The 24870-nt window shown below is 45.9% G+C and overlaps 1 long non-coding RNA gene across 1 annotated transcript in view; it reads right to left on the bottom strand.

Annotated features, from left to right (window-relative positions):
- Positions 1-24870, bottom strand: part of LOC141572877 (uncharacterized) — a 102909-nt gene that overhangs the window by 43059 nt on the left and 34980 nt on the right. The window lies entirely within an intron of this gene.

Raw genomic sequence — 24870 nt, 5'->3', positions numbered from 1 at the left:
TGCTGGTTACTGTGTCATGCAAAACTGCAGTGTGCACACTCACCAAATTTAAGTGTGTGTTTGCAGTGGTCTGACTTGACAGAGGCTATGGCACTTATCTAAAATTTACTTAGGGGGACCCTGGGGAGCCCCCCTCAAATGAGCCTCTGGAAGAGCTACACACAGGTCGGGAGGCCTCTGTAACTGCTGCTAGGGAAAAAAGACCTATCTATTAAGACACTATCGTCAGAGAATAGTGCCTTCCAATACGAGTCCTGAGACCAGGACAGAGCCTGCAAGTGGCTCAGTGGTGGCTTCTAGCTGGGCCCCTCCAGGCCTCAGGTGGCCCTGGGAGGCTGTTGAGTGGGATGGGTTTCCTTAGGGAAGCTCCCCAGCAGCCAATCTGGAATTCAAGGAGGTGGGGTCCACCAGCCCAGTGCCCCTGAACCGTAACGTGCCCATGCGTCACCAGGGATCTTGTTAAAGTGCACATTCTGATTCCGCAGGCTGGGAGGGGGAGTCTCGTCACCAGCCGGCTCCCAGGGGAGGGACACTGACGCTGCTGGACGCTGCTGGTCGCTGGCCCACCTTTGAGTCCTAAGGACATGGATGACCCGTGAGGTGCTGTCTCATCCCGAAAGCACTCAGCCCCTCGGGCTCTGACCCTGCAACCCCCGCCAAAGCTCTTGCTGATGATCGTTCCCTGCCGTGTCCACGAAGAGCTTGGTGTTGTGGTTTCTACTGCTGTGGACGTCCACATGCTGAGGACATTTTTGCTTAACTGCAGAAAGCTTTGCTCCCCAAGGTCGGGGAGTGAGTCTCATCATCCTTTGCATCCGCTAGTGTACGTGGCACAGTGCAGAGCGAGTGATGTGTTCTCAGGACTATTTGTTGAAGGAATAAAAACAACAGCCCTTCATTGGAGTGAAGACTCTATAGTTCACAAGCACCTCCACATGCTCAATTCATCACCCACCGCTTTTCTTCCAAGGAAGCAGACACTTCTCCTGGCCTGCGCACGGGACGTGAACTTGCTCATTTCCATCATCACGACAATTCTGTGAGTTACCGGCCTGCAAAGAAGGGGAGCTTACTGTTTGGACAAGTGCAAAGCGTGCTACTTAGCAGACGATGGCAAGACTGCGCTCTGTCCCCAGGTGGCTGTCACCGCCACCTGGAGGAGAGCTGGGCCCAGCAGCAGGAGTGGAGGCTTGCTCCTCGCTAGGCCATCCCAAGGGTGGCTGGCCAGTGTGTCTGAGTTCCAGCCCTCTGGGTTCCCCCTGAAGCCATCCTCTCAGGGCCAGTGCCCTGTGGCACAGACGACCATCACATTCTTTCTTTCTTGTTCTCTGTAATAAAGGCCCTTGCCTTGCCAAGAACAGCTCAGAGGATTGGATTCTGGTCCTGGATCCATTGCTCCTGAGCATGGCACTGTACACCAGGCACCAACCCATGGAGCTTTGGTTTTCTCTTCTGTAAAGTGGGGCCATGCTGTCTACCCAGCTGGGCCCATGGGGCTGTCGTGAGCCCACACCAACAGTTCAATGCGAAAACGTTTTGTGCATTGTGAAGAGATATAAGTACTACTTATTAATCAAGAGTGTACATTGTAAAACAGAATTGCTTTTTTTATTTTTAAAGTTTGGATATTTACACAGAGGCACTCTTGTATGTGTGATCGTTTTAGCAGCTCATCTGTTTGTCTTGCTGTGTAAAAAATAAGACACGAACCCTCACGGAAGCCATCGGTGCTCTCCTCACAATCCTGAAAGTTGGTTTCCTTTGTCATCCTGACGTTCCCAAGGGTTAGCTGGAGTCATCCAACATCAGGTCGGCAGCTTCGAGTTAAAAGTTAATTCTTCTTCTTTATTGTACCGAGGACACTTAATTTTTTTAGTGACTTAACTCTTCTTTGTAATTATAGATGTGGTGATTAGAATGTCTTGTGTATTATACCACCGATTTTTTATCCCCATCACTGATTTAAAACTCTTCCTTTTTAAGTTTTTATTCCTGTTTCTGTGACAGTGTTCAGGGACTCCGGCCGGGCCCAGGGCCTCTATGGGGGCTATTAGAGTCACTGTGTGCATATATAATTAAGGGATTTCACAACACAAATTACCGCCTTTGGGGCCAATCGCCAGCGCAGTTACCATCTATCACGTCAGCTCTTGAGACGGCTCTGTGTGTGTTTGGTAAAATAAATTAACATACAACAATTTTGCTTAAAATAATGCTCAAATTTAAGATGTAGCAAGAAGCAGGAAAAACAATAAAGGGATCCAGGGAGAGTCAAAATCATATATTTAAATGAGGAGCAATGTCCCGCTGGGCACATTTCATCACCTGTAGATTATTGCACAAAGCTGTCTGAATACTCTCAGTCCCTTTTCCTCTTACCGGCCGAACTTCTGTTGGTTTGCATTATCTCTGAGCAGACCTGGGGCTTGGAAAGGACCTTTGGAGTCTCAGTTATGTCACATATTTCATCCTTTGGAAGCATATTATGGTAGAGACGATGGGACAGAATTTTGGAGTTTGGGGAACAGGAAGAAAGTCACCCATCAGTTTGGCAGCTGAGAACCGTCTCAGATACCAGCCAAGTCAGAGGCCTGCCTCTGGCTTTTATGACCAAGCTGGGACTTGGGGCCTCCAAAGCCTGCTTCTGGTTTTGAAAGTTGGTCCCTTCGCAACACTTTGGCATTAAAATTTTTTTGGCCACCAGTAAAACCATGTTCCGGGTTAATATTAATGCTTTAAAAAATACAACTGTCCTTTGGAGCCCAGTTAACAGAAGTGAGTTCTTTAAAACAGATGTGTTTGTGGTCCAGTGTTGATGTGGGCTAGGCACTAGCTATTTGGAGGGTGTAGAAGTTTCCATGTCTCCTAAGAAGGAAATGAAATGATGGTTCTTCCCACACAAAAATCCCAAATAAACCACTGTTATGCTTCTCAGCGATAACCACCAGTAATATTCTGGTGTGTGTTGTTTTAAACCAGCTCAATGTGTATTTTATACATAAAGATGAATCTTTTAAAAAGCAAAGTGGACTTATTACTTTTTGCCCTTTTTTCTCAATCTACTCTTTGAACACTTTCCCAAGTCAGTGAATACGTGAACGCATGATTTGTAATGGTTGCAGAAGATTCTATGACTTAGCAGAGACCGTTTCTGTTGTCTTTTCACTATTGATGAAAATTTAGGCTCTTTCCTTTTTTTTTGTTATTAAGGCTGATGCTTCAGTGAACACCTTCCTCCCTGCGTCCATGTCTACTATAATTTTTTTAAGATAAACTCTTAGAAATGGAGCTACTGTATCAAAGGTTATGCCCATGGACGTTACCATTTATTCCTCTTAAAAATCGTATTTCCCTTGATCAAAGAAGCAAGTTGCTTTAAGACAAATCTGCTACACTTGTTGTAGTATTCACGTAGAACATCTTAGCAAGAAGGGCTGAAGGTGAGCATGGACATCTGCCTCATTCCAGGAGAAGAGATGGAAAATGACAAAGGGAAAGATACTGCCAACTACTCCTCCCCAAAGCACAGGTTGTCTTCAACGGGGAGGGCAGACAGCCAAGAGTCTTTATCTGCCAAAGCTGATTCAGCCCAGAAAGGATAATGGGAGTTTTGCAAAAGAAGTGGCTATTGCACTGAGCCGTAGTAGCTTTGTGGTTGGAAGCATAATCACAGAAAGTTCCAGAAGCTTTATTCAGTCAGGCAGGTTACAGAATGCTGCGTTTGCATCGAGTGGAATTCTGTGGGATACCAGCACTAGAAAGTGAGCCGCAGGTTGGCTGCAAAGCTGTTTCTTTTCAGTTCATTAGAGAACAGCTGAGTCCCCAGATATAATTCATGAACTGGCTTTGACAATATATTTTCTTATGAGCAGTCACTTCAATGAGGGGCTGTGGTTTCTGCCTTCTCAGCAACCACCCACCCATGTCTGCTGACTACAGTGCCCCGATTTTTCTAAGGAGACCACTATTCCCCCACTCTCAGTCCATGTGCTTTGGATGGGGTTGATCCCCACCTTGGGATCCAGGAGATGACATATCACCTAGCCCAGACAATCAGAATATGCTATCTCCTCGAGCACCACAATTGACTGAGGGATGGGCACCTGACCAAGCTCATCCATTCAGAATGAATGTCAGAACTTTTGCTTGAGCAACTATTGAAAGGCACTCCTCTTTTTTTCTTTGACATTACAGTTGGGAGGTACAGCAAAACAGAGATATGGAAATATGCTTTCTGAAGATATAATGTGAGCTCCTGGACCCAGATATACTAAAAGTAGAGTTATCCCTGGAGTTTTCAGTTCTCTGAGAATATATATATATATATATATCCCTGATTACTACAGTGACACTAAGTTTCAATTCAATTCAGAGCTCTAAGTGGGACAATGCTACCGATGAACCTATGCGAATGGGCTAAGTACTGCAGGTGGACAAATGAGTCCCAGCCCTTCCCTCAAGGACCTTGTAGTGTAGGACAGAGACACAATGCTACAGAAAAGCAATGCAGAATGGATAGTCAGGGAAGGGAAAGATCACATCGTGATAGGATGAGGACAGAATTTACAGAAGTGACATTTGTGACGAGTCGTGGAACATGACCAAGAATGTGACAGGTGGAATTGGCAGGTGATGGCATTTCTTGTAAAGAACATAGCAGGAACAAATGCTGAGAGGGAAAGCAGCATGCTTTCACATTTAGGGGAAAGCTAGGAGATAAAACAAGAAAGAAGAGCTGGAGTCATGTTGTTTGGATTCTGAATTCCATGCTGAAATAAAACTTAATGAGATTTCCCTTTGTGTGTTTGGTGGAGAAGCTTGTATCAGACCAACAGACCCACAGAAGCAGCTAGAAAATCTACACAAAATTAAAAAAAAAAGAAAACCTCAAAAACATCTGTTTGAAGGCTTCATAAAGCTGCCAAGATAACCAGTATTTGAGGGACAAAGATTGTGGAGTGAAAGGAACATTGAGGGCAGGTCAGTATTCTATACACCACTTTTGCTTTTGGGTACTTTCCTGATATTTGGCTGTGATGAGAGGATGAAAAACCTGGTAAAAGGCACTTGCTAAGAGACAAAGAAGCCAGCAGAAATTTTGGCAATCTTGCAGGGCTGGGGAAGCAAAAATTGGAGTTTGGAGCTGCTTAAGGTAGTTAGAACTTAAGGAGTCCAGGTCACAAAGAGAAATGAAAATAAGTGAGCTCAATACTCAATATTTTTCACCTTTGGGCACTTACTAAGTCATAGTTACACAGGTCAAGAGGCTAAGAATCCAAGAAAAAAATAGCAAGTTATGGGAAGTCTTATGGTATAGGGACAACAAATATTTGTATTGCGGAGCCACCCAGGATAGCTAATAAATACTCCAGGCTCTGAACTGGACACCTAGAGGGCTACACCTGTAGATGGGGTAAACCAGAGAGTCTTACAAGGACAGTAATCCAGCCTCAGGTCAGCAATGACCCTGACTGGACTGGAGGTAAACTGCTCTGTTCCAGCTGTCTGACAGATGATAGGGTAAAATCTTCTCTGGAAGAAGATACCACCAACCAGACCTTCTCCACTTCTACATATACCTTGTCTGGCTCTCAATAAAAAATCTGTAGGCATACCAAGAAACAGGATCAAAAGAAGAAAAGTAGATGATAGAAACAGATACATAGGCAAATCAGATATCACGCTATTCAGACATGCACCATTAAATGACTGTAATTGACAGGCTAAAAAATAGATACGATAATTTCATCAGAAAACTGAGATCCATAAAAAGAATCAAATAAAAATTTTAGAATTGAAAAAGCCAATAATTTAGATTAAGAACTTAGTAGATATATGATTTTAATAGCAGGCTGTACACAACTAAAGAGGGGATTACTAAAGTGGAAGACAGGTCAGTAGGAAATGTCCAGACGAAAGCCTGGAGAACAAGTAGAGTGTGATTTCTGACTAATTTAAGTGGAATTAAATTAGAAACCAATTTTTAAAAAGTTAATTGGAAACTGTTCAAATGTTTAGAAATTAAGTAATACACTTCTATACAAGCCATAGGTAAAACACAGGTAAACGCCGTATTAATTATAAAATATTTTGCACTAAATGAAATGAAAATAATACGTATCAAAATTTGTGGGATGCAGCTGAATCTCTATTTGGGGGAAATTTACAAGGTTAAAATAAATTAGGCAAGAAGAAAGGTTGAAAATCAGTGATTTAAACATACATCTCAAGAAGTTGTAAAAGGAATAACAAATGAAATCTAAAGAAAGTAGAAAGAAGAAAATAAGGAGTGCAAGAGTAGAAATTAAGATAGAAAACATATAATAGAATAAATTAATAAAGTCATATGTTCATTCTTTGAAAAGACTAACAAAATTGATAAACTCCTAGTGAGACTGAAAGAGAAAGGGAGCAAATTACCAAAATCTTGATTGAAAAAACGTATTACTATAAACCCAACAGATATTAAGAATAAGATAATATTATGAATATCTTTATTCCAATACATTTAAAAATTAGGCAAAACAGAAACCATGGTAGAAATACAACACTTATTACAAATGACTCAAAAAGAAATCATCTGAATAGCCCTATATCTGAGAAAGCTATTTTGTCGTTAAATTCTTCCCACAAAGAAAGCTCCAGATCCAGATGGCTTCACTAGTGAATTTTTTCTACATTTAAGGAAGAAATAGTCAACCAGTTGTATCAAAATTTAGAAAAAGAACCCCTCCCCAACTTGCTTTGTGAGGCTAGCATAATCTTACAAAAAATTGGTAAGGACATTACAAGAAAGGAAAATTATGAGCTAATTTCCAAAAATCTTAAAATATTCTAAATAGAACACAGTTATATATAAGATCCATGTTGGGTTTAGTATAGCATTAAAAATTAGTCACTGTAATCACAACATTAGCAGAATAAAGGAGAAAATCTAAATGCAATAAAAGCATTTGATAAAAAGTAAAAAACTAAAAATAGGAACAGAGGGCAACTTCTTAAATTGGCTAAAAATCCTATAGTAAAATATCACATTTAAAAGTGAACTATCACAAGTTTTCTCTCTGAGAAAAACATATGAGACAAGGAAGGCCACCATCACAATTTCTACATTTACTTGGATGTATAACAAGGCAAGAAAAAGAGAGAAAGGCAAAGAAAAAACAAAACAAAACACAACATAGACGACACGATTGTGGGAAATACAAAATAATCTATACATTGCTAGAATTAATAAACCAGTTTAACAAGCTCTGGATTCAAGGTCTATCTATAAAAATAAATTGTATTTCTTTATAGCAGTAAGAAAAAAATCACAAAATAATCATTTCCAGTAGTACCAACCCCACCCAAACCCCATTCCCCACAAGAACAAAAGCAATAACCCCAAACTCCCACATCAAATATCTAGGAATAATCTAATGAAGAATGTGTAACTCTTCAACTCTGAAAAGTACAACATATTATTGAATGAAATTAAAGATGACCTAAATAAAGGAGGTGTATACCATGAATTAAAAAATTCAATATGGTAAAGATTTCAAATTTCCCTTGAGTTAAAGCACAGATTCAATGCAATCTGAATCCAAATTCTAGGAAGATTTTTGTGGAAATTGCAGTCTGAGTCATATATTTATATGAAAACACAGAGAGCCCAAAATAGCTAAGACAATGTGAAAGAAGATGAAAGTAGGAGGGCTTTCACTATTAGATGTGAGGACTTACTATACAGTAAAGCTGCCGTAATTAAGAGAGCATGGTATCGATTGGCACACGGATAAACTAAGAGTGAAATGGAAGAGAATAGTATCCAGAAACAGAGCCACTCGTGGAAGACCAGCTGCTTCTATCAAAGGTGAGTGGCACTGCAAGGAGAGAACAGACTTCTCAGTATGTGGGACTGAAGCAACTGGAGAACCAATTGGAAAAGAGACCTGACTCCTATCTTATACATACACGAAAAACAATTCCAGGTGGCTCATAGATCCAAATGTGAAAAATAAATCATAAAGTTTCTAGAAGAAAATGCAGAGGCTATCTTCTTAAGCTTAGGGCTAGGCAAAGATTTCTAAAACAGGACATCAAAAACACTCATTACAAAGGACAGGATTAATAAACTGGGCTACATTAAAATTAATAATTTTTGTTTGCCAAAAGACACCACTAAGAGAATAAGAAAGCATGCCTTGGAGTGGGAGAGGATATTTGCAAAACATATATCTGACTAAAGACGCATAGAAGAATATATGTACACTACATAAAAAAAACCCTCACAAACCAATAAGGAAAACCAGTAAGGAAAAGACAACCCAATAAAAAAAAGAGCAAAAGTCTTGAATAAATTTTACAAAAGAGCAATAAATATCCAAATAACCAAAAAATATCTGAAAAGGTGCTCACCTCATTAATCACCATGAAAATGCATGTTGCTGTCACAGTTAAATACACATCTAAATGATTAAGATGAAAAAAAATGACACTACCGCGTGTTGGAGAGTACGTGAAGAAATTGGAACTTATTTACTGCTGGTGGGAAGGTAAGTTAGGACATCGACTTTGGAAAATGCTTTGGCGTTATACACATACCCTATGACCCAGTGCGTCAACCCCTAGGTATATGCTCAAAATAGTTAAGTCTACTTATTCATCAAAAGACATGTATGAGCAAGTTCATAGCAGCACTATCTGTAATAGCCCCAAACTGGAAATAACCCCAGTGTCCACCCACAACAGACAATTAAATTGTGGCCTATACACACCATGGGACACTCCACAGCAATGAGAAAGAATAAATTACAGTTATACGCAATAATAATGGATGAATCTCCTGAAAATAATTTTGAAAGAATGCAGGCACAAAATGGTACATACATACTGTTCAATTCCATTTATATAAAGTTCAAAACTAAGCAAAACTAATTTTTGGTGATAAGAAGTCAGGATGGTGTTGATCTTCATGGGTGGTGGTGACTGTCAGGGGGCATAGGGCAACGATGGGATGGTCAGGGTTCTTCCTACGTGTTGATTTGATCGGTGTGTTTGCTTTGCAACTGTTTACTGAGCTGCGTACTTCTCGGTATGTGTGTTATTCTTCATGAAAACGTTTACTCTAAAAATCTTAATGAATGACCCTGTATGATCATGGGAAAGGTCTGCCTGATTAAGTGTGAGGGGAGTATGAGGGTGGGGGATGCCGTGGGGGACCCTGGGGGAGAGACGGGGCCATATGAGGACCATTACTACTACTGTCCGAGAGACATGGGACCTGAATTGTCACCCCACTTCTGCTCTTGGCTGCAAGATCTTGGCCAGTTGTGATGGTTTTCTGGGCCTCTCTTGGACTGGATCATGGGCTCTCAACCACAGGGCTTCATGGATGGGTTTTGTAGGTCTGTGGACTCACTGACATTGCAAACTGTTAGCCTGTGTGTGAGCATTTTCCTGGGCAGAGGGCCAGAGCCTTTTACCAAATAAATTCTTTAAGGTGTCTGGAACCTAAAAAGGTTAAGTCACTCAGGAGTTGATCTCCAAGGCACCTACAGCTTGGTCTGCCATGATTTTCCGTCCCACAGGCAATTTGGTAGAAGGCACATTTCATACTGGGTGGCACTGGGTTGAAAGTTGGGGTGGAGTTAAAGCCTTCTGTGGCAGACAGGGAGAGGGTGGGTGGGGTGGCATTGGAAGGAAAGATGGGACTGCTCTTCTCTCTGGTATCACAGAGTTACGTCATCTCAGAGAATACGCACGGAGAGGTGGATGAGGGCTTTCTCTATCTGACATGAGTCAGTCTCTTTTCTCAGGCAAAACTGTTACAACGTTTTCTTTCTCCTGACAGCATCTGCTCAACCCTTTGCAGTAAGAATTCCTAGTTTCTGTAATGTATAGCTTTGGGGGCACAAAGAAGTTGTCACAATGGATCAAGTCATCTGTGAGCACTGGGACAGCAGGAACTGTAAGACTCCATCCCAAAAGGGCATCTTTTCTCTTGGAAAACAGGTCACACTAAGCATTGACAGCAAGAAGAATTAGAAGCAAGTTGCTAAGGCCAGAGCTTGGCCCAAGGATCTGCTGAACCCTTTCCCTTAGCATGAGAAAATGAAGTGATGTGATTTTTTTGCTGGGGAAAATCTTGACATAGGTGATAGACAGACATTTTATTAATATTGACAAATGGAACCATTTTAGAGATTGTAGAAGGTTTCACATTTGCAAGTCTAACGTGGTCATTTCTAAATGGAATCAGATCCACAGGGGGTCTGGGGAAAGGTATGACCCCCTTTTTGCAGTGAGTTGGGAGAGGAGGCCCACTGCCTGTGGAGGCAGCACGGGGCAGCCATGGGGAGCCCTCTCAGTGGGGAACCTTCATACCCTTCTCTCTCTCAGTACTGCCATTGGATTCTATAAGGAGAAGCAAGTTTCAGGGGGTTTGAACCCACAGCTCACTTAGTCTTTTAAGAACTATGTGACCTGAGCATATGACTGAAGTTCTCTACGACCTCATCTATAAAACCATACAAAAGGTTCGGCGGCTCAGGGCTGTTGTAACAACACGGTGACTGGCCACCAAGAGCAATCAGCAAGCGGTGGCTGTTTGCATCATCACAAAAGGCAGAACAAAACCAGAACCTCCAGAGCTAGGACTGCGTGAGCCCAGGAAGAGTGAGTCATTCTACAGGGAATCAGTGAAGACCCAGGAACAAGACATTGGAGATGAGCTCTGAAGGGACATAGGATTTTGATGGAAGAGACAGTCCAAAGGTGTTCGGGCAGGAGGAAATGTCTTGAGAAGAGATACGGAAACATGAGGTTACATTGGATATTTTGGGGAAAAGGAGCTGCCTGGTGTGGTCAGAGCTGAGGGTGTTTGGAAGGGTCAACGGGAGGTGGGAATGTTAAGGTCAGATCATCAGAGGCCTCGATTTGTTGCCCTACTGGGCATTACAAGCGAGGTCCCAAGTACTCCATTCAACCCCCATCACAGGCCCGTCTTGTGAACGCACCGGTGAGACCTGGAGATGGGGAAGGTTGACTCCCAGCCACGCTGAGGGACCGTGGACCACTCCTCTGCTCCATTTGCTAATTTTATCCAAACGCTTTTAAAGCGAAGGCTAAATTAGACTGTGAAGGTAAATATACGCAGAGAAGGCCACAAAATTAAAAATATAAGGGAGGGATTGAGTTGTTAATCATATTGCAGCATTTCACAATGAATAGTTTGAGTTTTCCAATGAAACGATGACTCCAGCATATAAATTAATCTTTTGTATAGGAAGAAATGAAAGTCATTAAATGTCATTGTCTTATTTTAAAAGCAGCAATATCCTGCCTGATTGCAAGTGCTTAGAGGAGGATGATTAAACAGAAAACTTATCTTCACTGTTCCAAGGAGAAAATTGGAGAAAAGTTATCCAATTATGGATGATAAAGCAGAGAAAAAATCCGAGAGGAGGCGAACTTGGGTCAGCAGGTTATGAAGAACGTGTTCCCCTCGGTCCTGTGATCTACTCATGGTTACCAGCTAGAAAGCTGCAGAGCCATCAAAATGATTGCCTTATAGGAACACGCTGCCCAACACCACATGTATCTGTAAATTCTTTCTTTCTGTAACCCATTTCCGGGTCCTGTTAGTGGCAGATGATTGCTCTTTTGTGATCGATTTCTAGAGAGGAGACTAAGGACTTTCAAACTTGCCCGGGGAATGTGGGCACCTGATTTCTTGTCCCTGAAATCCACTCTCCGTATCTGTAGGCTGGGTCTACTGAGTATTGTAGGTGGGTGTGTGCTTTGGGTTCAATGACAGCAGGGAGTCTGAGTTCTCACCCTCATGCTATTGACATTCTGTGCTGGATGATTCTTTGGGGGGAGGGGCTGTCCTATGCATGGTAGGATGTTTAGCAGTATTCCTGGGCTCTACCTGCTAACAACCGCACCTTGACCCTGCAGCTGTGACATCCAAAAATGCCTCTAGACATTGCAAAATATTCCCTGGGGAACAAAGTCACCCCCAGTTATGAGCCACTTATGTAGGTAGAGCATCTGACTTTGCACTTTGCAGAGTCCACATTCATTGGACGGTAGCTATTATTCTACTCTTATTGCGGCAGAATCTTCTAACAGTTGTTTCCAAGCCTCATGTTGTTGCTAAATGTACCCAATGCATGATGACTTGGGACTTATCCCTGATTTCTTTTCTTTTTTGCCAAGTCAAAGTATGTAATTCCTAACTCAAAATCTATGTTTCTGCTAAAATAGGAGTGTTTTCCTCCAAAGGAATAAATATTTACCCTGAGTTTTAAGTTAACATTTTGGATTCTATACTTTCCTGGTGACTAAGATGGTGGGGCAGCTACCATCTCTGAAGCAAATGTCACTTGAACCACAGCTGGTAGAACAAAGAATTATTGGGCAATTACCACATAAAAGTCACCATGTGGTGTGTGATGACTGTGAGAATATGTTTGTTTTTAGCTACAGGATTACAAGTGCACACTTCAAATAATTATCAGCCAGATTACACGAATATGAAAACGGGACCAGGACATATAGATACATCAGCAAAGATGGGACAGAATCACCTTTTCCAAATATTTACACATGTCTAGCAAGCTGGGATTCTACTTCCTGGAAGAAGAAGGGATTTCATCACAATTTACCATTTTGCTTGGATATTTTTCATTTCCTTTAGACTGATACTTTATCACCAAAGGAGAAACTAAGAAAGGAGGGGAGGGGGTTTTGTCCAGGTTGACTTAGAGAAAGCATCTATATTAGTTTCCCACGACTGCTGTAATCACTGATCGGAAACTGGGTTGCTTCAAACAACAGACACGGATTTCTTCACAGTTCTGGAGGCGAGAAGTCCAGTCACGGGGTGTGTGTGTGTGTGTGTGTGTGTGTGTGTTGGGGGGGGGTTGTGCGCCTTACAAAGAGGAGCAGCCTTCATGGCTCTTTCAGCTTCTGGTGGCCCCAGGTACTCCTGGGCTTGTGGCCATATCCCCAATCTCTGCCTCCATCTTCACGTGGCCTTTTCCCCTGTATCTCTGTGTCTTTGGGTTGATCTCATCTGGAGTCCATATCTTAACTACATCTGCAAAGATCCTTATTCCAAATACGGTCACATTCTGAGGTTTTGGTAGACATATCTTTGGTGTAGGGTTGGGGTGGGGGCACAATTCAACCCACAATGCATAATTTTCCCAGGTGGAGCATTGGAAGGTTAACCTTGATGGTTGATCACATTAACACATTACACACCAAACACCAATTAGCTAAGGGGTTCCCCCCGCCCCGTGTCAAACCTCGGTGCCTTCAGTTTTCCTCTCAAGACCAAGAGAGTACATTCTAGCTCCTTCCCTTCCGTTCACCTCTTCATGGAGCTCTGGGCGTGAAGGAGGAACCTCAGCTGTCGGTTTCAGCACGAGAAGCACGAAATGTCAGCATGACAAGCTCCCTGCTACGCCACGCTAGGCTGCAGAGAGCAAACATTCTTCTTGAAACTCAAGCACGTCTAAATTTGCTAATGGTGGCTAATGAACTCATCAAGATGAAAACTTTAAAAATACATAGTTAACCTTGGAACTAGGACTATAAACAGAGCTTGTGGTTTGTTTTTCCTGTTCGGAACATCAGTTGATGTTTCATCTCTGGCTGCGGAGGCCTCTCTGGAAGCACTCGTGTGTAGAAACGGAGGAATTTGAGCTACATGAGATTTGTGAGGCCTTGTCCAGCTATTCTTTGGCATTGTACATATTAAAATGGAACTCTTCCCCTTTAGTCAAAAGCTTGCAATTTCTCTTCAGTTCTAAATTGGCCATCACTGCTTCTACACCCTTTCTTCCTCCCGTCCATCCGTCCATCCATCCATCCATCCATCCATCCATCCATCCATCCATCCATCCATCCATGGATCCGTGTTTGCTCCCTACCATTCCTCCCTCCCTCCCTGCTTCCCTCCCTCCCACTCTTCCTCTCACCCTTCCTTCACCCGACTCTCCATTTATCCATGTTCCCTGCCTCTCTCCCTTCCTCTATCCAGTTGTCTATCCATGTTTCTTTCCTGCCATCCATCCATCCCTTTGGTACACAAATTTGTCACCAGCTGTGTGCCAGGCACATTGCTAGGGGCTCTTGGGATACAGTGGTGAACAAGGCAGTAGAGCAGGGGTGTCCCCAGGTTTATGTGACCTGAGGCTTATGGAATTTGGGGGACCCTCTTTAAAGAATACAGACTCACAAACACAACATTGCTAGAGGGTTCCCCTGCCTCAGAAGGGGCCCATGCAAGTGAGTTGTCCTGAAGCTTCAGCTTTGTTGGCTTTTGTCAAATCCTCCTTTGCAGAAGTGGCCCTCGCTCTCAGATCTCAGATTCTGGTGTCACCTGATGAGGGCTGGGCCTCTCTGTCAGGTAGGGACTTAGGTAAACCTGGCTGAAGCCCTAAGACCATGCTTGTAGAATCTGGAGTCTCCCCTCCGCTTCCCTCATCGTGCCTCTGCACAAATCTGCATGTTGCCTTTTACTTCTTTTCCCATCACCTATCCACTGAATTCAATCTCCTTCACTGGTTCCCATAAAAGATCCCTTTGCACTGAGCACTCCACAAGTGTGGCAATTAGAAGTACTGAAACTGCCACCTTGCGCTTTGCACAGCCTCTGCCTCCCCCACCGGCCTCTCCTGTCCTGTGTCTTCTTTCCCTGCTCCCCCGGCTCTCACCTTTGCAGGGACCTTTGCTTCTGTTCCAACTGAATGTGTTAATTTCTCCCAATATGGGTGGGAGTCTCCCTGAGGGAAACTCACATGTGAGCTGCAGGAGAATATTTCCTCCACCTCGTCACACTGGGTCAATGTCAAGATCATTCTGTCAGGGTGAGACGGGGCCAGGAAATGGGAGCCTTCGTTCATGCTCACCTCAGTTTTCCCGTCCACAAGAATGGAGCAACACAGTGATGCCGTGGGAATGAGAACCATGGACGGAGGACATGAGGTGCCTTCCGGGGTCCCCGGGGTGCAGCCTCAGGAGCCACAAAGAGCTTCTGGTTTCAGATGCTTCTCACGTCATGGTTTCCAGGGCACAAGTGCTCCCCAGACCAGCTCCTGGACTGCCTGAAGCTCTGCAAGTCCCCAGTGGCTGCTGATTTCTAGTCACCATGCTCAGAAGAATCCGACTCATCTGCACTCCATTTCGCTGGCGCTTGGTTTTGTTTTTGCTATTGTGCCAGACTCTTCCAACTCTGCCTGGGCAGGACTTTGTTCTTTGTGTAAAGCTACCCATCACCCACAGGGTTGGGTAGCATTGTCTGTGTGGCATTATGTAAATGACAGCAGAAATAACCGTAGAAACTTAGCTCCTAAGTAGCTCTTTTCATCATCAAAGCATTTTTGAAAATACTAATTAATAAACAAGACAGAATGCCATGGTCAATAAGTAGATTTTGAGTGGGGCAGCCACAGTATTTCAGGGCGTGAGTCCTTGGCAAGTTTGCTGACACTTTTGGGTGGGTCTGGGCCACGGCCGACTGGACGAGCTGTGGGAGGAGCCAGAACAGGCCGTGCCCGGTGCTGGGCACGCTCAGTGAGGCTCACCACTGTGCCCCAGATGGGACCTGGCTGCCCTGACTACCAGCATATTTTTGTCATCTCTTGCAGCAAAAGTTTGGAGGTCTAAAGTGAGGCCCCAAAGATTGGAGTGGATGTAATTGGCACCAGAGTTTCCCCAAACCATACAACCCCCAGCTTGAAACTCACTCAAGGTGCAGCTCAACCCGACCAGGCCCCCAGGCAGGCTCAGCCGAGAGCGGATCTATTTTCTTTTCACCTTGATTTCTCCAGTCCCATTTTCTTTCTGACAAGCGATGTGGATCAAGTTCAAGTACCTCCCAGTTGCCAGAAATGACTGTTTACAGAAAGACGCGTGCGTGACGTTGGCGGCCGCACCAGGGATGGGTGGATGGCTGGTGGCCCCACAGCCAGAACGCGAGGAGAGAAGCTCGAGTCTCCCTGTGGGACTGAATCTGGTGCTCGTCCTTCCATAGCCAACTAATGATTCTTACAATAATACCCTGTCCTTACTCCAACTGGATTTTTAAAAATATGCATAATTTGATTAGAAAACAACACCCCCAAATGCACCACCCTAAAAAAACCCAAATTCACTTTGGATGCTAATTTCCACGAGTTTTCTATGCTACATTCACAGGTCAAGAAATTAAACAGACCAAGGCAGCCGGATGGCTCAGTTGGTTAGAGTGTGAGCTCTCAATAACAAGGTTGCCGGTTCAATTCCCACATGGGATGGTGGGCTGCACCCCCTGCAACTAAAGATTGAAAACAGCGACTGGACTTGGAGCTGCGCTGAGCCCTCCACAACTAGATTGAAGGACAATGACTTGGAGCTGATGGGCCCTGGAGAAACACACAGTTCCCCAATATTCCCTGTACCCCCCAAAAAATGAAATTAAAGGAATCATTAAAGTATTTTCAAACATTCAACACCAGAGTCTTTAAAATCTAACTGTTCATAGTCACCCCCCAAACAGCTACGACCTGCATCTTTAAAAGAGTATCTTCTCTACCAAGAATCTTCTCAGCTATTCAAAGATCTGTAAAAGTTTTTATATTGAAGCTATTTATCGATGTTGAGCTGCACATCTGCTTCTCCAGATGTGTCTTGACTTCCCACCTGGCAGTGAAACAAAATTCTGAACACAGGTCCCTCTGTGTGGGCTGTCGCCATGCAGTGTCCCACCCTTACCTCAGCATCCAACTGAAAGTCCACATCCTTGAGAAAGGCTTTCTAAACTCTGCAGGCAGACATCATTGCTCCCCCCCTAACCCCCCACATCCTGCTCCACACCTGGCCTGGGACTGGCCACTCTCCTGGAGTGGAGTGATTTGCACTCATGCTGGTGGCTCTTCCTGGACTGGGAGCCTCCTGAGGGCTGAGTCCCAGGCTCCTTGATGGTCACCTCGGCTCCAGGGCCTCACACAGGGGCCCAGGGAGGACAGGTTCTAGTGGGCCCTGTGGGCTGCCTTGTCCCTGTCCAGTTTCTGCCTCTCCTCCCTCTCACCCACCCAGCTGGTCGCTTAGATGCCTGGGGCCATTTTGTCTCACAGGTCCAGAGGGTGAGCCTCTGTTTCCATGACAACCTCTTCACACGTGGGTATTTGAGGTCATGTTTGCACAAAGGAGGGAGCCAACCTGCAGCACTGACATGTATGTTTTCTGCGTCTGTAACATGGCACAATTTTGTTGCCATAACATCCGAAAGGGTATTTGCTCGTGTTCCAGCTAAAGCAACTTCTGCTTTTTTTTTTTTTTTTTTAAGGAATCAGAAAAGTGAAAATAGGATGACACTTCCCTGCCTTAGTGAGGTAAGTAGAGTAGAATTCTAACCGGAAAGAAATGTTTCTGGGTTTTCCCAGGGAGTACCTATTACTGTGTGGAGCTGTGATGAGGCAGACTCTCTACCGCTGCTGAAGGCAGACTCAGTTTCCCTTTTACCTCATACCTGCTCACAGCCCTCACCAGCTTCTCTATGTAACAACGGCATGTTCTCATTCTTTTTCAACTTGACCAATCTGATTGTCAAAAAGGGGTGCCTGAATAGCTTTAAAAACACAGCTACGTGAAACAAATACTTTCTTTAATTGTGGTTGCAGGGATCAGCTCTGAAAATTCCTTTTTTAAGCCAGCACATAAATGTTCTTACTCCTCCTTGACTGTGGGTTATGGGTTAGTAATTTCTGCCTATTGGTTTCCTTCAAAACATGAAAATTCATGGCTGGATTTATAAATTTAGATGGTGGTTTGAAGAGGGAAATAAATTATGCAAATCTCCTAAAAGTCCTCTGATCTGAAAGCCGACTTGGGTTCTTACCCATTACTCACCTCCTCTCTCTCTGTGGTCCCTGCTCCCCCCCTCGCCCCCCCCAGCCCCTTAGAACTTCAGGTTCCTTCCTGCCTCCAGGGCTCTTCTCCCCACTCAGTTCTCAGAATAGGACTTGGTGTAGATGTTCAGGAGCCGTTGGCTAAGTGATGAGGGGATTTCTTAGCTCCTAGAGAAGCACATAGGGCACAGGAAAGCAAAGCAAACGCTTAGGAGTCCGAGACCTGGGTTCAAGTCCTGGCCCAGCTCTTCCTAGTGGCATTCTTGGGCACACAGCTCAACTGCCAGGAGCACCAGCTATCCCCGCCTGAAAAGTGGGGATAACTGTACCAAGTCCAATGTGAAGTGTGATGGGACCAGGGGACAATGAATGTGCGGGTGGCGAGGAATCCCACCACATGAGGGGAACGATTCTTACGCTCATGTAACTGAGTCCCAAGCCAAGAGCTATAGTAAGATCTCTAGGAAAAATGATGAGCTATTGCCTAGAAGATTAGATTTTTTTTTAAAGTAGCTTTTGGAATCAGTGACAGAATGAAAAATGGTACTCCTCGATCGTCTCTGTCTAGCGAAGTTGGGCTGGTTGTGGACAAGAAGTGTTTGTTGTGTGGTCTGAGGGTGGCCTTGGACACTGCACCCATAGGAGGGCTGTGGCCTGGTATCTCCATGTGGCCTGGCCAGCCCGGGGAAGCGCAGCTCCTGCCAGCCTCCAACGTGTCAGTGACTTTATACCAGGTGCTGAGCTGGGGACAGAGGGTAAGCCTGACCTCAGGCCTGGCAGTTCCTCGCTGGGGGAGAGACACAGAAATGGGGCTGGCATGCAGTCAGTGCTCCTCTATCTGGCGTTCTGCCAACATCTGTCCCTTTTGTCCCTGCTGGTGCCATAGGGGTAAAGATGTTGAACATCACCCTGCACTCCGGTGATGCCACCATATAGTGACATGCATTCCAGCAGTGTCAGATATTAAGTGGAAAGGGGGCATGCTAGGTCCAGAGGACAGCAGGTGTACCCTGGATGGGGTGGCAAGGGCTTCCCGAGGACAGTGTAGTGAGAAGGATGAGAACATATGCACCAATGACTGTCGGCCCGTGAGAAAGATGGGAAGCAGCATATTAAAGATGTAGTACCATCACTTCACCCATCTACCATCTGCCTGTCCATCCCTTCACCCGTCCATCTGGCAAACGTGGGCTGAGAGTCACTATGTGCCAGGCACCACGTACCATACTGACACCAAAGAAAGCAAGACTCTGTCCTCATCCTCAAGACCTCACAGCTCAGTGGACAGAGGCAGTCACCTGTGTCGTCTTGATGCAAATGCAATCAGAGCTCAAAGTCAGGGAAGACTGTACTTGTGGGCGGGTCTGTATGTGGGGACCAGGGAAAGCGCTGGGGGAGTCATTTATCTTTGAGAAAGGCCTAGAAAGATGAGGATGAGCAAGATTCAGGCAGGTGGAAGATGACGATGGAGGGAAGGGAGGCCAGCCCAGGAGGAAGGCACAGGTGAACAAAGGAAGGAAGCTGGGACCATGGGCATGTTGGGGACTAGAATGGAGCCGCGGCTGCCTGGAGAGCAGGAGGTTAAGGTCCTGATAGAGGAGGAATGAGAGATAATGGCCAACACCCCAGGGGGGCACACCCTGCACCATCCTTTGCATCCATGACTGCACATGACCTTTACTCTAGCCTGACAGGGGGAGCCATTTATCTGCTCCCGTCCACTTTCTAGTGAGCATACGAAGGCACCTGTCCAAGGGCAAGTGGCTGGTGAGATCCCAGTGACTCTGAGATTCAAACCCAGGGGCTAGCGACTGAATTGTCCCTCTCAAATCCATATGTTGAAGCCCTACCCCCAATGTGGTAGTGTTTGCAGATGGGCCTTCAGGAGGTAATTAGGGTTAGAGGAGGTCATGAGGGTGGGACCCTGTGATGGGATTAGTGGCTTTGTAAGAAGAGGAAGAGATGTCTCTCTCTCTACCAAGTGAGGACAGAGTGAGAAAGCAAGCCAGGAAGAGGTCTCTCACCAGGAGCCTAACTGGCTGGCACCTTGATCTTAGACTTCCCCGCTTCCAGAAACGAGAGAAATAAATGTCTACTGTCTGTTGTTTAAGCCCCCCGAGCTGATTCATACACGAAGTTTGCCAGGGGCCTGTAGACTCCTCTCACCCAATCTGGGGTCACCCCAGGTACGGCCCTCAACAGGTGTTCTCCAGGCTCCTTCACTGATAACCATCATAAAACAAGCCTTTCATCTTCTTTCTCAGATGCCCTTGGCTTTGGTGTCCCTCTGAGTTCTTGGACCTCCCTCCAGATAAAGCAGAACATTTCTTCATGGCAGAGCTAGGCGGCCAACCCCAGGCTGCAGGGCTCAGCCCACCCCCACACCATCGCTGGGCGGGTTTCCCCCCAGAGAAGCCACCACTCTTTAAAGGAATCCTTTCTCCTTGTTACCTTCATGCCAAGGTTATCTACTCAAGTGTGTACGGAGTAAATGAGGTTGTTTGGCTTATGGATACAAATAGATGCTGCTTTTTTGACTTGCAAAATGAATTCCTCTGTGACTGGCTCAAACTTAAGTATGCTAATGCTCAATGAACCAGTTGTCTATTTATTTCTGTTTATGCCTGCAGACCCATTAGCAACTTTTTTCTTGTTTTCTTTTAGAATATTAAACGGTTCCAACATATTCTAAAAATTAGTTGATTAGCTAGTTAGGGCACATTTTAACTGCTAGCTCTGCTGAACCAAAGGAGAAAATGAAGGTAATTTTGTTTGCAAGGAATGTATGATTCGGAGCTGACTGTTGAAAGATGTGCCATGTCAACGTAATGAGGGAGCGTAATATCTTAGTTTGCATCAATATGGAAATAACCGCTCGCTTTGACAGACCTGATGCTGAAGGCATCACCCGCCTGCTCATTATGCATTCCGGCTCTGATTATGAAAAATAGTGTGTTTTCTTTTAAAGAGGAATCCACATTATCAATCAAACCACACCAATTATTTCAGAAAAGGATCACAGTGAAACAGACATGGGGGTTTTTCAGCTAGAACAGCGGCTGACAGGCAGGTGGATTCTTAAAGGGTGTGATATTTTTCTTTCGTGACAGTTGTTAGTATTAATTAGGAACACTAACGAAGTATTTTGTGTGGTGGCACCCGACAACCTGCTTTCCCTGCTATCATCTGGATCTTTATTATTTTGTTTTAATGAGCCCTGTCTTAAATAATATCAGTGCACTTCTAATGACACCTCTCAGCCAGCCTGATATTCCAGCGCTCTTCTAACAGGGTTGTCACATCAGGGAAAAAAGGAAAGGAAGGGAGGGGACAAAAGAGAGACAACAGGAAAACCCAAGCCTGTGACAGGCAAGAACGAAATAGGTATGGAAACAAAATGATGTTCAAAGCAAAAGTGTGTGTGTGTGTGTGTGTGTGTGTGTGTGTGTTCTCTATCTCTGTGCGCGGCATGTGGGTTTGGAGGGGACTTATTATTTTTATTCTAATCTAGCAGACAGGTTAGAGGAACAGTCGAGGGGCCAGGACAATGGCTCCTGGGTCACCCTTAAGAGGAGGTCACTTTGGATTGCTATTTCTTCGCACTGTTCCCCCGAGACTGCCAATGGCATGGGGAGGTGACAGGTCTCCCTCCTCTCTGAAGGCACTCCTGGCAGGTTATTCCCTGCCCCGATGTGAAGTTGGCACTCAGGAACTGTTTGCTGAATGACTGACTGAAGAAAGGAGCTTTTTCCTTTTAGAATAAAATCTACAACTAGATACATGCAGAGGCACACATTTTTCTTGAGCAAAACACAGTGACAAACTAAAGAGTCAGGGGGACACTGATTAAATGTGCGGGAATTGGACAGACCTGTACATGCTTACGGTGTGACCTTGGGCACATGGTGTCATGCTTCCGACCCTCACTTTCCTGTAGCAGGAGGTGGGTGGGTCGGGGGGCGGGGAGTGGGTGCGGTAAGGTGGGGGTGGCAGTGTGAATTAGAGGTAATACTCGAAGGTCCCAGAGGAGGAGGGCATTCCACCTGGTGTGCATCGCTTAGTGAATAATGAATGAATGGGGAAAAGATCGGCACACCGTTTGGTGATCTTCCCCTCCAATGCCCCAGCACCGGGGCACGTGGCCCAGGATGACCGTGACAGTTGTGTTGCCCCAGCAGTGGAACTGCCGGGTGGCCTGGGGTGTGGGCGTGGATGCATGTAGCCCTGAGTGTGCATTCTGTCAACGCTCCAGGACTGGTACCAGAGAAAGCCTGAGTCCTTGCTTTCACCATGAGTCACGTGCACTCCCTGCACCCAAACCCAAGTGTCTCTCCCTCCATGGTGGACATCTACACGTCCTCAGGACCTGCCTGGGTTCCTCCTCCCTGAGATGATGCCAGCAAAACAACTTCTTGAAGCTTAGAATCAAACCTGCCTTGGTACATGGTCGCTACAGAGAAGGCAGTGGCCCACGTAGACGGCCCCTGCGGTTCCCAGTACTGTGGACCCAGTACAGGGACCTGAGGTCCCTGGCAGAGGGTGCTCACGGTGATGTGACAGAGGGCCTCAGCCGTGTCTTCCCGGGGTTCCTGACTGCAAGTTCCTGGGGGAGGTCTTCCTTCGGCGGAGAGAGGACCCCACTCATCCTGCTCTGGAAGGTACCACAGTGCTTCCATGAACCCAACGAATCTTCACTTCCTACCAGACCCCTCTTGGCCCATCTTGCACGCAAACTGACCTGTCGTCGGCTGGGGGCGGGGGGGGCATAAAGGTCGTATGAAACTGGGCCAGCAAATGCTGAAAATCTACTGGGAGCTCTGCTAAGCTGGGGAATACATTCTCAGAGCCATTGTCTCTGTCCGTATTCAAAACGGCAGCACTCGAGGCCATGATCCTGGAGGAGTCAGGCGGTGGGCTCCAGGGGAGAACATGGACTTCAGTCAGCCAGGCCTAGGTGTGCGTCCCCGCCTCCACTCAGTGGCTCTGTGACTGCCACCAGCACTGGACCTCTGTGTGTCTCTATGTGTGGCCGACAGCAGGCACTCAATGACAGTTAGAGACTGCCATGTGGCAGGTCTGTGATTATACCCATTTTGTAGGTGAGGAAACTAAAGGAGAGGTGTCCATTCTCTTTCCCTTGTGAATTATGAACTGGTAGGAGGCACTGGCACATGGCCCAGTGCCCGTCAATAGCCATGGGCTGATAAGCACCATCACAGTGCTAGCAAAGGTGCTGGCAGGAAGGAGGGGGCATGCACTTGGATTAGTGATGGGTACGAAGGCTTCTTGGTGGGCTTCACACAGCCCCAAAGGACCGAAAGGATGGTGCTGGGCAGAACTGGGACGAGGGTATTTCAGATGGAGCGTAAGCAATAGCAGAGGGAGGAGAGCCAGGCTGTGTGGGAGGAACGGCACGTCCTGCTGCGATGCAGCTGGGTGCAGGCTGGGTGTGTGCGTCTGCATGTGTCTGCGCTGCGTGTGCATGTGTGTAAATGTGCGTGTCTGTGTGTGGTGGTGGGGGCCAGACGAGGTTGGAAGCGTGGCCAAGCCCTTTGAGTTTTATGCTGTGGAAAATGGTACTATCTCCCAGGTGCAGACTCTGAATCTAAACCACTTTTTAACTTTCTATTATTGAATCTGTCTATCTTTTTAATAAGATGTTTTTAACAGCAGTGAAAACCTGCCCTTTCCGATCAAGATAGACCACAGGACTTGACATTTAATGAAAAACAGAGTCCAGGTCTGCAAGAAAAGGTGAGCAAGATGAGCACACATTCTTACAGAGATTATCCAGTAACCGAGGGAGGGGAAGGGGCGGCGGGCGCATGGGTCTGGCTTGTTTCAGGGACTTGGTCAGTGCCCGGCTGAGTCTATCTATAGATGCAGCCAAATCACTAAACACCACACGGCTGGCAGTGGGACAATGCGGGGAGATTCAGCCTTCTCTGATGGTTTGCTGACACATCACTCCCATTGCAAAGTTGAAGGGACATCTGTGGAAATAGCTGTAACAGAAGATCACGTGCTAAGTGGCCTAAAAGGTGCATGTCCAGTGCTGTGGGAGGGCTGGTCCCTCTGGGGTCTCGGGGACTGGCTTTGTGGGGCAGGCGGTCCCACACCATCTAGGTGGTCATTCTAATTGGTGGAAATAGCTTGAGCAAGACTCACTGGCTAAAGTAGTGACCGTCAGCCAGCAGAGAAAGCAGGCACTGATGAAATAGGGGAGAAAGGAGAGAGGTAAAGGCAGGAGACCTGGGGGGCTCCTAAGACGGGGTGCTCATCCAGAGGATGGGACCTGCACTTCTGATCAAGGAGGACAAGGCTTTATCACACCTGTTACCAGGCTCAGAATTTCTCGCAGGCTCTGAGGACCCGGGAAGAACGGAGGAGCAAATGGGTTGGCCAGGGCTGCAAGCAACAGAAACTAACTCGAGACTTAAGCAAAAGGGATTTTACTGGAAAAGTGTCCAGACTCAATGGAAAGACTGGAGATCTGGCTCTGAAATAGGCAGAAACTAAAGAAGATTGTTGGGGGATGGGAGGATGGAAGCAAAATTGGATCGCCTCAAGGTGGGATGCTAGGATCGCCACCCATTCCTGGACAACTGGTCTCCCTGCTCAAGATTTGCCCTCACCAAGGGCTCAGCCTCAGAGCCCAGCACGAGCCACCTGGATGCCTCTTGGCTTGGGGAAGGCAGGGCCCTGATGACAACCCCACAGGTAAAGTAAGTCCCCACAAAGAGACTGTTAGTCCCCACAAGGAATGCTGTTAGCAAGGGAAATAGGAGTGGGGGACCCTGCGTCACACCAGAGCCTACTAGAGACACCTACTTGGTTGGAGAGTCTATGGCCCATGCCTGGCTGCCCAAAGTATTGCCAACAAGGAGAGATTGCCCTTTGCCCTTCAAGGTGGCCCTCAGAGTCTGCAGGTGCCTCCGATCAGCTGGTGGCATGGGGCTCTGGCCAGGTTGTTCAAGTGTCCTTA

The sequence above is a fragment of the Rhinolophus sinicus genome, linkage group LG07 (genome assembly GCF_036562045.2).
Source record: "Rhinolophus sinicus isolate RSC01 linkage group LG07, ASM3656204v1, whole genome shotgun sequence".
Lineage (NCBI taxonomy): Eukaryota > Metazoa > Chordata > Mammalia > Chiroptera > Rhinolophidae > Rhinolophus > Rhinolophus sinicus.
This window is presented reverse-complemented; position numbering and strand designations above follow the sequence as displayed.